At 36.7% G+C, this 15680-nt stretch overlaps 1 pseudogene; it reads right to left on the bottom strand.

Moving 5' to 3' along the window:
- Positions 1-4798: 4798 nt before the first annotated feature.
- Positions 4799-14092, bottom strand: LOC119794625 (annotated as a pseudogene).
- Positions 14093-15680: the final 1588 nt, after the last annotated feature.

Here is a 15680-nt window from a genome sequence, read left to right as displayed (position 1 = left end):
CGGAGTGTTGAGGAACCCTGCATGTGATTTCTGTGGTCTCTGATTTTAAGTTCTCTACTTACACATTAAAGTCTCTATCCTTCAGGCAGGATTTAAACCAATCCAGTGCTGTACCAGAAAGGCCGACCCAGTTTTCTAGATGCTCTAATAAAATCAAGTTATCAACGATCTCAAATGCTGCACTGAGGTCAAATAATATCTTTGTGATTCTTCCACTGTGAAATATGTCCTTGAACGGCTTAATTGGGGGAGTCTCTGTGTTTTCATTGGCATCATATATGTAACTAAGACAGTTCAGTTTCAGTTAAATGGACTAAATCTTTATCAAAGTGAAATTACAATAACTTACAAATTTAATCCGTTCATATATGTTATTTACAAAGTTTTAAAACTGGGTAACTAGAGCTTTATTATGCAAGTTTTAAGTTGAATGTTTTTTGAGTTGTTAAATGTTATTACAGGAAAACAAATATTTTCTGATTCACCAAAAACCTCACCTGAAGGCATCTAAAATCAGTTGGGTCAGACAGCTGTCAGCTGTCAGCTGTGTGTGCATATGTGTGAAGATGTAAATATTGGTATGTAAATGGGTATGTATATGTATGTATGTGGGTGTAAAAAAAAAAAAATATAAAAATAAAAAAAGATAATAAAAAAATTAAAAATAACAACAAAACATAGATGTTAAACAGGAAGGTACTTTTAGGTTGCTTTCAGTGCAACTAGAGGGAGAAGGGGTATGATAGATAAGTTCTACTTCTTCATACCCCTTTTCAGACAATTTACAGTAAGAAATAATCAATGACAGACATTAGGGAAAATATAATGCTTGTTAAGGGTAAACATTGTTTAGTGCATTTCTGTTTATGTTCAAATTATTTAAATCGAATCGGAACAAGAAATTTAAATTAATATTTACCATCATTTTTTATGTGATACACATTTGTTAGTATTTCTGAAATTGATTTAATTATTGTTATTATTTGATCATTTCTGAAATTGGAATTGTTCTATTTATTATTATTTGTTCTTTTGATTCATTTATATTATTTGTTAATTTGATTTATTTATTTATTTTTTTTGTTACTAATATTATTGTCTGAAATAAATAAATATTCATATTCATATTCAGTTTTAGAGACCACGCTGAAATATACTGATCTCAAGCCTTCCGTTCATCAGTAAAATAAAGCAAATGTTTTGTGCATAACAGATCACACTAGAACAGGGGTCTTCAACCTTTTCCAGGCCAAGGACCCCCAAACTGATGGCAAATGGAGCGGGGAACCCTAATTATACATATTGTATGAAATTGTGTTTTATCAAACTGGTCCTATAGTCACTCTATTACACATAGAGTAATGTAACTAAAATTATAACGCCCTGGGATTATTCAAGTAAATCAGACTCTGATTCCTGGTTGATGGGACAGGTGTTGTGAATGAAATGGTGCCCAGGTTGAAAGAGCTCCTGTGTGTCGCTGAATGTGTGCATTGATGACTGAAAGACATCTTCTGCCTCCATTTATCTGTTTACTTCAGTGTGTTGAATTCATATTAATGTGGATTTAAAGACATTTCAATTAGTGGAAAAAAATTGCAGTGGAGAACATAAAAAAAAAAAAAAAAAAAAAAACACTTTCGTGACCCCATGCAGTACCTCCGTGGAACCCCTAGGGGTCGCGGACCCCCTGTTGAAGACCTCCGCAATAGAGATAATGAATATCCTGTCCATTAAGTGTCGCTTTCTTTAGGAGAGACCTTGAGGTCCTGTAGAACAAGCTAAGTGGGCCTTTCTAAATCTATTAAATGGCATGAAACTATTCTTAGCCTAAAGACATTGCCTTGTTTTTTCCAAGAAATTTTATTAATTCCCCAAAGCTTCCGTCCCCAACCCTTAAATTTTTTTTTTGAAACATTTTTTCTTTGGAATATGTATAGGAAAATAAAGATGTACCATTAGTTTTTACCATTGTGTAGATTATATAAAATTAGACTTATCTCTATCAGATGTTTGCAGATCTCTTACATCATGGATGTGACTGAATTTGATTAATTTTAAAAATGAGATTCCTTTATTGGGAAAATATGAAAAACTGAGGTTAAATTTTAGGATCAAAGTATGCGGTGGTCAGAACCTTGGAGCCACTTTTGACAGTGACCTAAGTTCTGGACTGAAACATCAAAAATGTTTGAAAAACAGCAAATTATAAACTTTGCACTATCAACAAACTTCAATATTTGTTTTGTAAAACTGACTTAAAATAAAAACTTCCAGTCTAAACTATTAAATTCTCTGTATAGCTGGTATACCTTAGAGTTCCATTGCAATACTGTTGTCATGATTTTAACACTGAGAGAAAGGACGTGTAGCTCTATCAATAGTTTTAAATTAATTTTAAGATTTTTCGGCAATACTTTACAATACCCATTATTTATAAATGGAAAAGAGAAAATGTATTAATGTTGAACAGATAGTTTACTCATTTTTTTTATCTTTTTTTTAAACATCCTCTAAAGACCATTAACAAAAGGTAAATAGATCATATTGCCCTGCCATGTTAGTTTAGCCTTAACTCTAACATCTGTAGACCTAAGACCTGAGCCTTGCCTTTATTTTTTTATCTAAATTAGTTATAAGTAAGTAAGTAATGTTTATTTATATAGCACCTTTCACAGACATAAAGGTCCCAAAGTGCTTCACAAAATTACAATACAAATAAAAATACATTTACAGTCACAAAACATGGTCATAAAACAGCCATTAATCTACTAGAATTCAAATATTTTCTTTAAAAAATAGGTTTTCAGTTCACTCTTAAAAAGATCAACAGAATCAAGTAAGCGCAAGGAAAGTGGAAGATGTTTCCAGAACACTGGTGCGACCGTCTGAATGGAGCGATCTCCCCTGCTCCTGTGACGAGTACAAGGGACCATGAGCAGGTTCTGGTCCTGAGACCTCAGCCTGCGAGAGCGGGTATAAGGACACAACAAGTCTCTAATGTAGGAGGGAGCCTGACCGTTAAAAGTTAGCACCAGGATTTTAAACTGGAACCGAAAAGAGACTGGGAGCCAATGAAGATCTCTTAGAATCGGCCTAATATGAGCCCTTCTGTTTGTACTAGTCAGTAACATCACCGCAGAGTTCTAAACCTGCTGAAGATGAGATAACTCCTTTTTGTTTAGACATAAGAATAGACTGTAACAGTAGTCTAAACAGGAAGACACAAAGATGTGGATAATCATTTCAAGATCATCTCTGGACACAATTTTTTTTAAGTTTAGAGATTTTCCTCAGTTGGTAAAAACAGTTCCTTGTCAGCAGTTGTGAGTGGTACTCTAGGTACAATGTTTTGTTAAAAATAACACCTAGGTTTCTAAGGCTTGGTTTGGCAGACAAACTCAAGTCACCATATACTGGTGGATACCTGGAATTTATTGGAGTTTATTTGCAGGGAATTTTCACCAAAGGCATTGTTAAACGTGCGCAAGGAAATTCAGCAGAGAGCTTCACTTCTGCATCTCTTAGTACTTAAAAGAGAAGTAAAGCTGGATATCATCAGCAAACAGATGATGGGAAACATAATCAAATCTCTGAATGATTTTTCCTAATGGAAGGACATACCGTTATGTTGGACTTGTCCTAACATCAGTGGGCTTAATACCTTAATAAATGATCAATTTAGCTGTTATAAAAGGTTTTGATGCAGTTTATAAATGAATCAAACATTAATAAGCTATCTGCTAATCATTAATAATTGGTCCCTTTACCATTAATAAATGGTTATTGTGTAAAGTTTAACTCATCTTTCTTCTTTCCACCCATACCTAGTTACTAGGTACTGTTTTCCCTAGATCATGAAGGCAATAGTCATTTGCTGCACCTACAAAAGGTTGAATAATTAGAAGTTTAGTTATTTGGAACTAAAGCTCTGGATTGTTTTCTTTTCAGAGGCCCTTAGAGTTGGTGACACATTTAACTCTTAACTCTTCATATTTGTCATACTGTATATGACAAATATAAAAAAACAGAGGTATGTGTTTACAAACTTCATTGTTCTTTTCAATCTGTATGTCTACTGCTTGAGCACTTAAAAGTACTAGATAGAAATAAAATACTATTAGAGCCTTGCCATACGATGTAGATTTATTAGCATTTTTTCAAAAGCGTTCGTATTTAAGAACTTAACACACAAAGAAACCTTCCTTGTTAATAGAAACATTTATTACCAAGCCAGTGCACATGAAATAAATGAATCATTTTCAAAATATATTTTTAACTGATTTAAAATCATTATTATTTAAAGGACTTGCTGCATCATAACGAGAATCTTGGCTTCATTTGGCCAGTAGTCCGTAATCCCTTATCGTTGCAGATCTTTGCCTCGCTATTTGTGAAAGCAAACATACTGGATAACTGTGACGCACACTTCTGTAGAAACGAACCCTAGCTCCAGAGAAGAGCAATGAGGAAGTAATTTCCAAACACTAAACAGACCAGGTTTTATGTTACAACAGTATGTTTTTGTCACATAAATCTATTTAAGTTGTGTTTTTCTTTTTTAAAGGACTCCGTAATGATTGATTCAAGCATTTGTACAGTGCTAAACACATGGTGAAGTTTATTTGGTGAACAAAATTAAGATAGAACATGTCATCTAGCAGAAACATGACATTCCTCTGCTTTCGTCACGCATTAAATTTTTTTTTTTTACAGAAACACTATAATGCAGACCTGTATACTCACATGTAGAAGCAAAAACATTTACACTTTGTACAAATAAAGCCTCTTTTAAAAAATATTTGAACACAGTAATAAATTAAAAAAATATTTATTGCAGTTTCCAAATTTTTTCTTATTTGAATCTCCTCCAAGGTCCATTGATGTCAAGGAATCAAATCCCTGATGATACAACTTAACAAAGAAAAAAATATCTGATATGCGGTAAAAAAAAAAAATAAAAAATAACATTACTAGTATTTCCTGCTCTAACCATTAGGTGGAGCAGCACTACAAACTGACAGCTTTGCTGAAGCTTCCACACCCTAAAGTATATTCCCTGAAAACCAGAGAGTTGGTGAACTACACGCATTTATATCCACTATCAATCAGTACTGGGGCAGATGAGTGATTAGGCATCATGGGTAAATGTAGTTTCTGTGGGGTCTGTGGAAACCCACTGGGACCAAACCACTGATTCAAACCTGGGATCAAGCTGGTTTGAGGGATGTTGTAGACTCCCTCATTTAGATTCTTGTTCTCGCATAGAGGATCACTGCTTTGCTTTTCTGAAATGATCACATCGGACTCTTCCACCATGTTTGAAATGAACACAGACTCTTCCATCTTGTTTGAAATGATCACATCGGACTCTTCTACCTTGTTTGAAATGATCACATCGGACTCTTCCACCTTGTTTGAAAATGGCTTGTAGCCATCCGCAATTTTAATGCTGCAATCTGACCCTGAAGGCACAAACATCTCACTGTTAAATTCAGAGTTGATGGACCCTTCATCACTTCTCTCAAATCTGAAATCAAACCCACACCCTGTGGTGGTACTGCTGGAGCTGGAGGATGCACTGTTGGCCTCTGTAGAAGAAGATCTCTTAGGATCTAGATTGCATTGCTGATATGACAGCACTACTCGCGCAGGAGAAAAGATATCTTTCATAGCAGGAAGGGGACAAGCACGTACCTGTTGGTCAGGACTGCAAACAGTGTTTCTTTTAATTGAATATCCAGGGTCAACTAGAAATTTGGCTCTGGCGCTGTCATATATAGATCTACTAGAATCTACTTTGCATGGCTGATGTGATTGGTCTACTCGCCCAGCAGGTGAAGTATCTTTCTGTGCCAGAAGTAAAAAAGCAAGTGCCTGATGGTCAGGATTGTTCACTGTCTCACTTTTACACGAATACCTGGAGTCGTCCGGGAAACTGACTCCAGAGCCGTCATCCACAGTCTGATTTGGGGGGCTGGGAAGAGACATAAAATAGCTCCGATTGACAATTCCTGATGAGGCAGCACTTGTTTCTCTTGAAACTATATTTGGCATGTTTTGATCCTGGGAAACAGGAAGCTCCAAATTTGGGAAAGGCGAGCCAAGGTTCTTTGGCAGGCAGCCGTTTAAAGCTTTCCACAGAGCATAATTAATGATAGCCTTGGGATCAGGAGGTTCAGCCTGACCATAACAAGGATCTGAAGAGCCTGGGCTGATTCCACAGCTGTTAGAATCCATACTGGCGTCTTCTCTCTGGTTCTGGAGCATTTTTAGCCTAAACATGAAGAAAGGGTTACTCACCAACATAATCTCACACAAAAAAAAAATGATTACCATAGTAGCAGTATTTACGTCTGATCGTCGTCGTTTGGTTTTGGCGTATCAATCCAGATATTTGAGGGGGTGATAGGTGAAGGTTTTAGAACCTGAAACGTAAACAATTTATTAAATCAGAAACTGCTGACTAAAGTTCTCATGCTTGATGCACAGACATTCCGTGCAGAAAATAAGCTATCCTTTACAGCGTCTGCAACTTTTATATTATGTGATTTTCCCCTCATTCTGGCTGGCTCCGGGCAGGGGGTGGGGCATGTTTAGCACAAGCTGCAAGCTAAGAACACCACACTACACCAGGAACATGACCAAGCTTATAACAACCATTCACATGTTTTCCAGTCAGGATGGTGCAAAGTTGTTAGAGAAACACAACTTTAAGGGGAACCGAGTATCAGTGTTTACCAAGGTTTTAATATGTTTTTGTTCTTAAACTACAAAGTAATGTCACACACTTTAAAGTCCTAATGTATGGAGAATAGAGGAACGCACCTTCTCCCTCCTTCAAATTGTGCTGCTTACTGCCAATCAACTGTGGACTGACCTTACAGTAAGGGAAAATCAGGCTCCATTAAAATATATATTAAAATATCTCCAGATGAACACTACAGACATAAAGATGGTCTCCTTTGAGGTTATGAGGTGATCTAAAAAAATTTGCAATGAAAAGCACAAATCGTAATGTAAAACCGTGAAATCCTCCCACTTAGTCAACCATTTCCAGTTTTCACTTTCCAAGCATCTATTACATTTCTGACATCACATATTAAATCTAAGTCTTCTACTTCTTTTCTATATCCACCCCAGCTGCCCAGTCAAGTCCTGCCATGAGTGTTGCACCAATGCCATTTTTTGGCCCCGAAACAATACCTGGCTGAGCAGTATTGGCCGATACAGATGCCATACTGATAACATCTGTTTGAAATTGATGTGTGTGTGTATATATGAAGAACTGTATACTACTTGGATGTAAAATAATTGCCATCATGGCTTTGTCAAGCTGCTGCCTACCTTTGTGAAGCAGGAAAAAGACTAATACAATGTGAATCCAGTAGAAATTTGTATTGCCTACCTGGAATGGTTGACACTAGTTGAATAAACTTTTGGCTCTCAAAATGTTATCGGTGCCTTATTTGTTGGTACTTGCCAGATTCTAATGCCACCATTTTAGTGCAGGGCCCCACACGATACTGGTATCAGTATTGGTGCAACACTACCTGTCATCAAGCTCTCAATCCCTTCATAACAGCTATCATTGACTTCATTACTTACTACTAGAATTGTTCCTATCCTCTTCTAAACAGAACACATCCAGCCTAGATCCAAACAACTATGATAATTTCTGCCATCTTTCTAATTTGCCTTACATCAATTCTCCATCACAGCCGGTAAGCCCCTCTGTCCTGGGGCCCATATTCTAAAGGCCAATTTATGCTTCTGACGCATAAACTCTGGAACCATCAAATCTGTCTCTGTGCTAGCCCATATCTAAATACGTGTGAGAATGCAGTGTTTGTGTAAAATGATCAAAAAACAAAGGGGGAATATGGACTGACGTATCACCGATGTTATACGTAAAAGTGCATGCCTGCAGATATGTTGCCATAACTTTGCTCTTTTAAACCTGATATGAAGAAAATAGGACTTAAAGCCAATTTATGCTTCTGACGCATAGCCTCTGCAACCGTCAAATCTCTCTCTTTACCGTCGTCGCGCACTTCGAAAAAATTCCTAACTACACGTCGGACAGTCGCAAACCCGCGCAGATCTCAAGCGGATGTTTACAGACAAAAAGCAGCTGTGATTGGTCCTTGGTATGCCTTTCCGGCTGTCTGCGTGGTCGTCCTTCTCGATTCGGTGCCGGGGCGCGCTATTTTTAAAAACTCAGGAACAACTACAATGGACAACTACAACGAAAGGTTGTTCGGTCTTTTTGCCAACTCCACTAACAGAAGCTGTTCCTCTTTGATTTAGAGCAACTCTAGATCCATCTCCGTGACCGTGATATCTTGCAGACGTGCCATTGTTGTTTTGGAAGACAAACACTCCCGCTGACGCTGCCGAAGTTCTCGCGAGTTCTCGAATAGGCTCCCCTTGAGCTTTGGCGGTAAACTGGTGTGCATCCCTAGAAATTTCAGACCCACGGTGTAGAGGCATACCAGCAAAACTGGTTCACGACCAGACCCAAGCGAAAATTTTTGTGTATGGTTGCAGAAGTATAGTCTGCCCTTAGCCCTTTTCAGTGTCTTCTTGTACATTTAACATTGTTTTCATCATTATGTTGATGACACCCAGCTCTATAGTTCTTGTGAGCCAAATTCAAAACTTCCACCATTCTCCCTAACGTAACGCTTACCTGAAATAAAATCATGGTTTATCTCTAACTTCATTAAGATTATCATTGAGCTGAGATCACACTTGTAGAACCAAATCTGTTTTACTGAAAGGTTTCAGATTCTCCCTTTCTGGGTTTCATTCCAATAGGGCTCTACCCTTTCACCTCTCACATCAGTAACATTGCCCATTCTGTTTTCATCTGCATAATAACAATCATCTTCATCCCTCCTTTTGCCTGCACTCTGTGTATATTCTTATCGATAGCCTCATCACTTTCATCTCTTCTTTTGGCTTGTTTTGCTAATATGGCACTGGGAATAAATGTCCCAGAGCTAGATGATAGCCTAACAGATTTGCTTTCACACGCAGGCCATTATGACTGTTGCCATAAGATTCTGCTTGGTACTTGTATATGAAACTTTTTTAAATGAAATTAATTATATATTATTTAGGGAGTAAAATCATATGCAATGGACACAGAGACAGAAAGGAAGGTGTAAAAGGAACACAGGATAAAAACTATAGGAGAGAGAAAGACAGCAACAGGAAACAATGCATGAAAAGACAGAATATAAAACAAAACAGCCACAGTAGACAAAGAAGATACGTAAATTGTAATTCCGAGAAGTCTGCTTCACCCTCGACATCCTTCCTTTGTTTAACACTAAACTCACTTCCCATCTGTTAAAAGGGACCTATTCTCTGTAATTGGCTGCTGGTCATAGCTTTTAGTGTGTTGTTTTTAAGCTTGTTGTTATTGGTGTAATGTTGCTCTGAATACACTATTAAATACAATGTACTATTAGGATTGCTAAAGGAACTCCAATCATACTTCGGCAGATGGTCACGAGAACTTTAGCGGCGCCAGCGGGAGCGTTTATCTTCCAAAACAACAATGGCTTGCTGCAAGATATCATGGTCACGGAGATGGATCTTGAGTTGCTCGACATGGAAGAGGAACAGGTTCTGTTAATAGAGTTGGCAAAAAGACCGAACAACCTTTCGTCGTAATTGTCCATTGTAGTTGTTCCTCAGTTTTTAAAAATGGCGCACCCCGGCACCGAATCGAGAGGGACGACCACGCAGACCGCCGGAAAGGCATACCAAGTACCAATCAAAGCTGCTTTTTGTCTCCCAGATCTGCGTGGGTTTCCGACCGTCCGGCGCGTAGTCAGGATTTTTTTCAAGTGCGCGATGACGGTACAGAGACAGATTTGACGGTTGCAGAGGCTATGCGTCAAAAGCATAAATTGGCTTTAAGTCCTATTTTCTTCATTGATATCAGGTTGCAAAGAGCAAAGTTATGGCAACACATATCTGCAGGGATCTCTTTTACGTATAACATCGGTGATACGTCAGTCCATATTCCCCCTTTGTTTTTTGATCATTTTAACACAGAAACACTGCATTCTCACACCTATTTAGATGTGGGCTTGCCATAGCCTAGCTTAGCTGGCTATATAAAAGGCTTTTTTCCTTCTTTGTTAGAAGGAAACCAAATGACTATACTCCTGAGAATACAGAGTAATTATAGATAACATTATCCACCGGGGGTATGAACAAATACAAAGCAAAGGTAATAAAAATAAAGAAAGGTAGTAAAACATAGATAATAAAAAAAAAAAATCATATGTAGAGAAATATGATAAAATACTTTTTTTTTTAGTTTATTTTCTTCCTTAAAATGCACCTCACCTGAAAAGTGCTAGCACCCCCTCAGGGAGGGGGGCCAACACACCTCAAATGCCCATGACCAGTTCTGCATTTTAGCCATACTCTGGCTATATGTGTCACTCTCAATGCTTTCGGTCAAATTAGCTGAAATAAAAAAGCACAAAATTGAATCTCACCTGTGGCATCATGGCTGGCATAAGAAGTTTTTTTGGGTCTGAAAAACTATCCCACCATTTCCTTTTCATCCTAAAAAAATGATGAATAAGTGTGGACAAAGCACAAAAGTTAGGATACTGAGGAAAGAAAAGCCTGTGAGTCCATTTTTACCACGGCTGCACTTTAAAAAATGAAAATGTCTTGAGAGCTGTACTGAACGACATTTCTTTTTGTATACAGTCTGTGTGTACAATATGATGATAAAGTCTGTCTAAGTCTAAGTCAATACAGCCACAAGACAAATTTGTCATTAAGGCTTCAAGGCTTACCTTACAAAGCAGGTGTAAGCAGAGACAAACAAAATGATGCCAAGTACACTGAGGGCAATTAGAATTCCAAGGTACAACATTTGAAAGGAAGCAGCTGTGAAGTGACAAATGAAAAGTCAGAGTTAGAAATCCTGCAAATACACCAGCTGAGACATACAGGCCAATGTTAACGTCTCAGTGGTCTGTTTTGTGTGTGGGGGGGGGTATGAATCCGATCTCATCAAAACAATGCTTTATAGTTCAAATATACTCTATGTCAAAGTAAAAAAAAACAAAGCATTAGCACTATTCTCCTAACACATTGCTGTTCTTTATTACATCAGATATCTGCAAATACTAACATGAAGGGATGCTTCTGAAGCTTTCTTGGTCAAATTAATTTCACTGGGCTAAAAAAACAAAAAATAACTTTTAATGTTTGATTTGAATCTAATGTTTTGGTATCATAGTATTTAAAAATATCTTTATTATGGTAAGAGGAACAACAGCTGGAAGTACAGAATGATACATTTAATAATTCTCTTTTTCAGAAATGATAATCTGATGAGTTGATTTAAAGGTTTGTGAGAGCAGATTTGCATTAGAAACTGCCATTTACTTTCTATTTTTTTTTTACTATTCTTTTTCTTACTCAGAAACAATAAAAGTTTATTTTTATTGTATAATGTCCCATCTAAAATATTTCTTTAAGGAGAGTGTGAAGCAGTTTGGTCGAGGGTTAATAAGCTGAACCAAAAAAAAAAAAAAAACAGCTTCAGCCACTGGTTCCAGTTTCTCTGTTGTCTTTTATTCCTTTTCTCTCAGACAAAACATTTTCCTCGGCTTATATAATCAAGTGGCAACACACCTGCACTTGAGTGGACCAAGCCTCAATTAAACAGGTAAAAAAAAAAAAAAAAGTTTCAACAGAGAAACAAGAATAAACTTAATCTAATTTACAAACTCATCTACATAAAAAAAGAGTCTGCAAAATAAACAGTGTGAAACAAGATAACTCAAAAAGTTACTTTAAAGAAAAACAAACAAAGCATAACTCCAAAGGAAACCCTCTAAATGGTAGAACCCAGCAAAGTAATGGATGATTATGGAATGAAGAAAAGAAAGGAAGGTGGCTTTATAAAATACAAAAGAGAATTGGACCAATGAGAAGATCAGAAAGGAACAGGAGAGAAGAGATTATTATTTCTCGACTTAGAATAGGACACACTGGATTGAATAGATCGTTATTTTTGATAGGGAAACATCAGACAGGGAAATGTGACTGTGGGGAAGATGAGACTGTGGAACATGTCATTTTAAATTGTAGTAAATATTCGATACAGAGAAACAGGTTAATAAGGAAACTTAGTGACATGAAAATGAAACTTGACATTGTCGATTTATTGCAGAAGGAATCAGGAAGCAGAGGATATCGGGTTATATTTGAATTTTTGAAACAGATTAGGTTGTATAATAGGGTATAGTTTTATTTTAGTATTTTTTTTTTTTTTTTTTTTTTTCTGCCATGTAGTCCACACTCCATACCAGTTGGTGGCGGTAATGCTCACCTAACGTTTTTTGCCAACCGCCAATAAAAATCCATAAGAAGAAGAAGAAGAAGAAGTAATGGATGACATCATTTAGTCAGTTTAGTAGGAAATACTTAAACAATGGTGAGTAAAAAGGAAAACAAATGCCATGAATATATTTTGAAACAAAATATACAATTTCATCCAATAATCCTGAAGTAATAGCTTTAACCTAAACATAAGTAGATGGAAACTGCATCAAAATGATAACACAAACAAACCCGGGATAGTAAGTGAAAGTCAAAGTTGCAAACTAATGTTTAAATTTAAGAATTACAAAGATTCAGAAGAAAGAATAAGGGACAAACTAAACCACTTTGTCACAGAGAGAAAACTTAAACTTTGAACATAAAGTAAGACTTACGGGTTTCAAACTCCATCTCGTTACTTGTGTTGCTGAAGATACCACTCAAATTTGTTTTGCTCTGCACTCGGACAACATATGCCGTATTTGGTTCCAATTCTTTCCCATTTATTTCATACCTCTGCAGCTCATTGTCTTTAGCTGCGTTGACCTCTTTAGAAAACTGTTATGAAAGAGAAAGTGTTTGCGGTTGATATTTTTTGTCAACAAAAAAAAACAATAGTGCATAAAGAGAACCAAACACAAAGGACCCATTATGGAATCTCTTACCACTATTTCTTTGTCTTCTTTTTTAGAGACAGTCAGTTTAAAAATCAGTGGATCAAATATGGGCTTCATGTTTGTCCTCCATTTGACAACAAAGTTTCTCTCCTTTTTTTCCACCGAGACAATAGTTGGAGCTTTGGGCTTTACTGTAAGGACAGAGAAAAGGCGTGAGCTTTCTTAGCTTCTAGTCTGTGTATAGCAGAGCTTTTCAACTTTTAAAAACCTCTACATACTTATTTCCAGGGTATTATCAATCCACTTGGAATCCACTTTTTCGCTTCCATTAAAGGCTTCTACAGTGCAAGAATTCCCAGGTCCAAATTCAATATTCAGTGAGCAGCAACATTGTTCATGGCCACACTGCCACATAGAGCAGCTGTTTCTGTGTTGACTATAAAGAGAAACAAAGATTTGTAGACATTTCATATATAAGCATGTAAAATGAACCAGAAAACTAAAGCAAAACACTCACTCATATGCAGCCGTGACGTTTAGGGTGTATTGAGAGCACTGTTCGGCCGCCAGCTGGCAAAACATCTCTTTTTCATAGTCGTAGGTACAGCTGAGTTCTACACGACACATTCAGTTAAGCTATAGTTAGATTTTGACAACATTTTAGTAAATATTTATCATCAAACGGCTGTTACATACATACATACATACATACCAAGACCAGATTTGACGCTCGCAAAGAATCCAAAAAGAAAAAGCAGCTGGAGAGAAGCCATAGGCCTAATTTTGAAAGTGCGCACAAAAGTGAAAGTCGAAAATGGGAACAGTTGGATTTGGGAAAATTGTTTCCAGTGTTTCAGATTAACTCCATTATATATATATAAAAAAGTAGGTGTCCCGTGTTGTATATGTTGAATAATAACCCACCGCCACAGTTTCCAGAAGAGCGCAGCGCGGAGCGTTGGTCGGGAGTCTTTGTGAGAGAGTTAAAATGTTCCTGGATGTGTCGCAACATGCGCTTAGGAGAAGTGCTTCCCACAAACACTCCTCTTCCTCTGAAACACGATGAGGCAAGCATACAGGCAAGGCAGACCGTGGTCAGGCACTGACGTCCACTTTAAACTGCTGTCTTCCAGCGAAACCAGGAAATGTCTCAAAAGTGGGTGAAGGGAACTATCGGCAGACAGCCTTTAAAACAAGCGCTGGGATGAAAGTGTAAGGTCTTATGATTGGATAAATAACAACACCCAACTTGCACTGTGGCATATGAAAAAACATCTCAAGATATAAGAGACGGTATTATTTATTCTCCTGCCTGGAAAAAAAAAAAACTAAAAAAATTAGAAGTCACAAAAACTAATATGCAGGATACATTTCTACAATTTCAAAAATACATCTGAGTAAACCTACTGTGAAAACCTTGAAGCTATTTAATTGTAAGAATATAACACAAGCTGACTGTTTTAGAGAGAAAAGATGGATTAGAGTTTTATGACATTTAAATATGATAAGTTAAAAAGGTCAATATTTCCATAGATGTAAATTATGTGAGCATCTAGATCAGTGAATGTGGCAATAGGGAAGAGTTTGTCTTCAGCAAAAAAAAAAAAAATCCAATTTATGCAAGATGTCAAACTTTTAAACTATTTTTTAATGACAGTCAGGTGCAGTAAAACGTGCTTAGGGCTTTGTAATAAAAGGTGACACTTTTAGGGATTGGGCAAGATACATTTTTTTTATTATTATTTATTTGAATCACACAAATTAGTGACAAGACATGTAACATTTCTATAAATGAATAGAACATATGAAAAAAAACTCAAAAGAGTAAATTACAGTGCATTAAATAGGCAGGAAAAGAAGATTTATAATATAAACATTATAAACTTAAACTAATTATGTTTCGGTTAACAGTTTGAATAAAACATAGGAAGGCAACTCCAAACAAATTAGTTTTTAACCTTGATTTAAAAGAACTCAGTAAGTCAGAACATTTACAATCTTCTCGAACTTCATTCCAGATCAGTCGAATATAAGAACTGCATCATTATTTGGTTCTGCTTCTAGGTAGCAGAGTAGACTTGAGCCGATAGACCTCATTTGTCTAGGCTGCTAGTACACTGGCAAGAAGTCTGTTAGTGCTCAGTCATTTAGTGATCCTAAATTTGAAAAAGTTCAGTCTGCTCTTTAAAATACAGCCAGTGAGCATTTTAGAAGTCGGGTGATGTGCCCCATTTTCTTATTTTTAGTGAGGGTGCGGGCAGCATCATTTAGGATCAACAGTGGCTGTGAAAACACGGCTGCAGCAGTGAGTTCTACCAGGGGCGTTGCTAGGCACAAAGCTTTACTGGGGCACTGGCCCCCTAGTGCATATGCCCCTCCTTCCATACATAAATACAGACAAGCACACTGCCCAACCCTGATACATTCCTACCAAAATTACTAGTTGAGATATTAATGAGTATAAGAGCATATTTGTTTTAACAAACATGAACATTTTCAACATTGCAGCTATAAAAAATAAGACATCAACAACTTTTACAAATAAAAAGTTTCCTTATACACATTCTGAAGTAATCATTAATTCCTAGGTTACAGAGTTTTAGTTCGGGGGAAATTTTAACTCATCCTGAGCTAAGTTTTCCTTTTATTTTTTGAGCATTAAAGTGTACCTCCTATTTATCATTTTTGCAAAGT

Source organism: Cyprinodon tularosa, unplaced genomic scaffold, assembly GCF_016077235.1.
Source record: "Cyprinodon tularosa strain WSP-4 unplaced genomic scaffold, ASM1607723v1 ctg485, whole genome shotgun sequence".
In the NCBI taxonomy this organism is placed as follows: Eukaryota; Metazoa; Chordata; class Actinopteri; order Cyprinodontiformes; family Cyprinodontidae; genus Cyprinodon; species Cyprinodon tularosa.
Note: the sequence above shows the minus strand (reverse complement) of the source record. Positions and strands in the feature narration are given on the sequence as shown.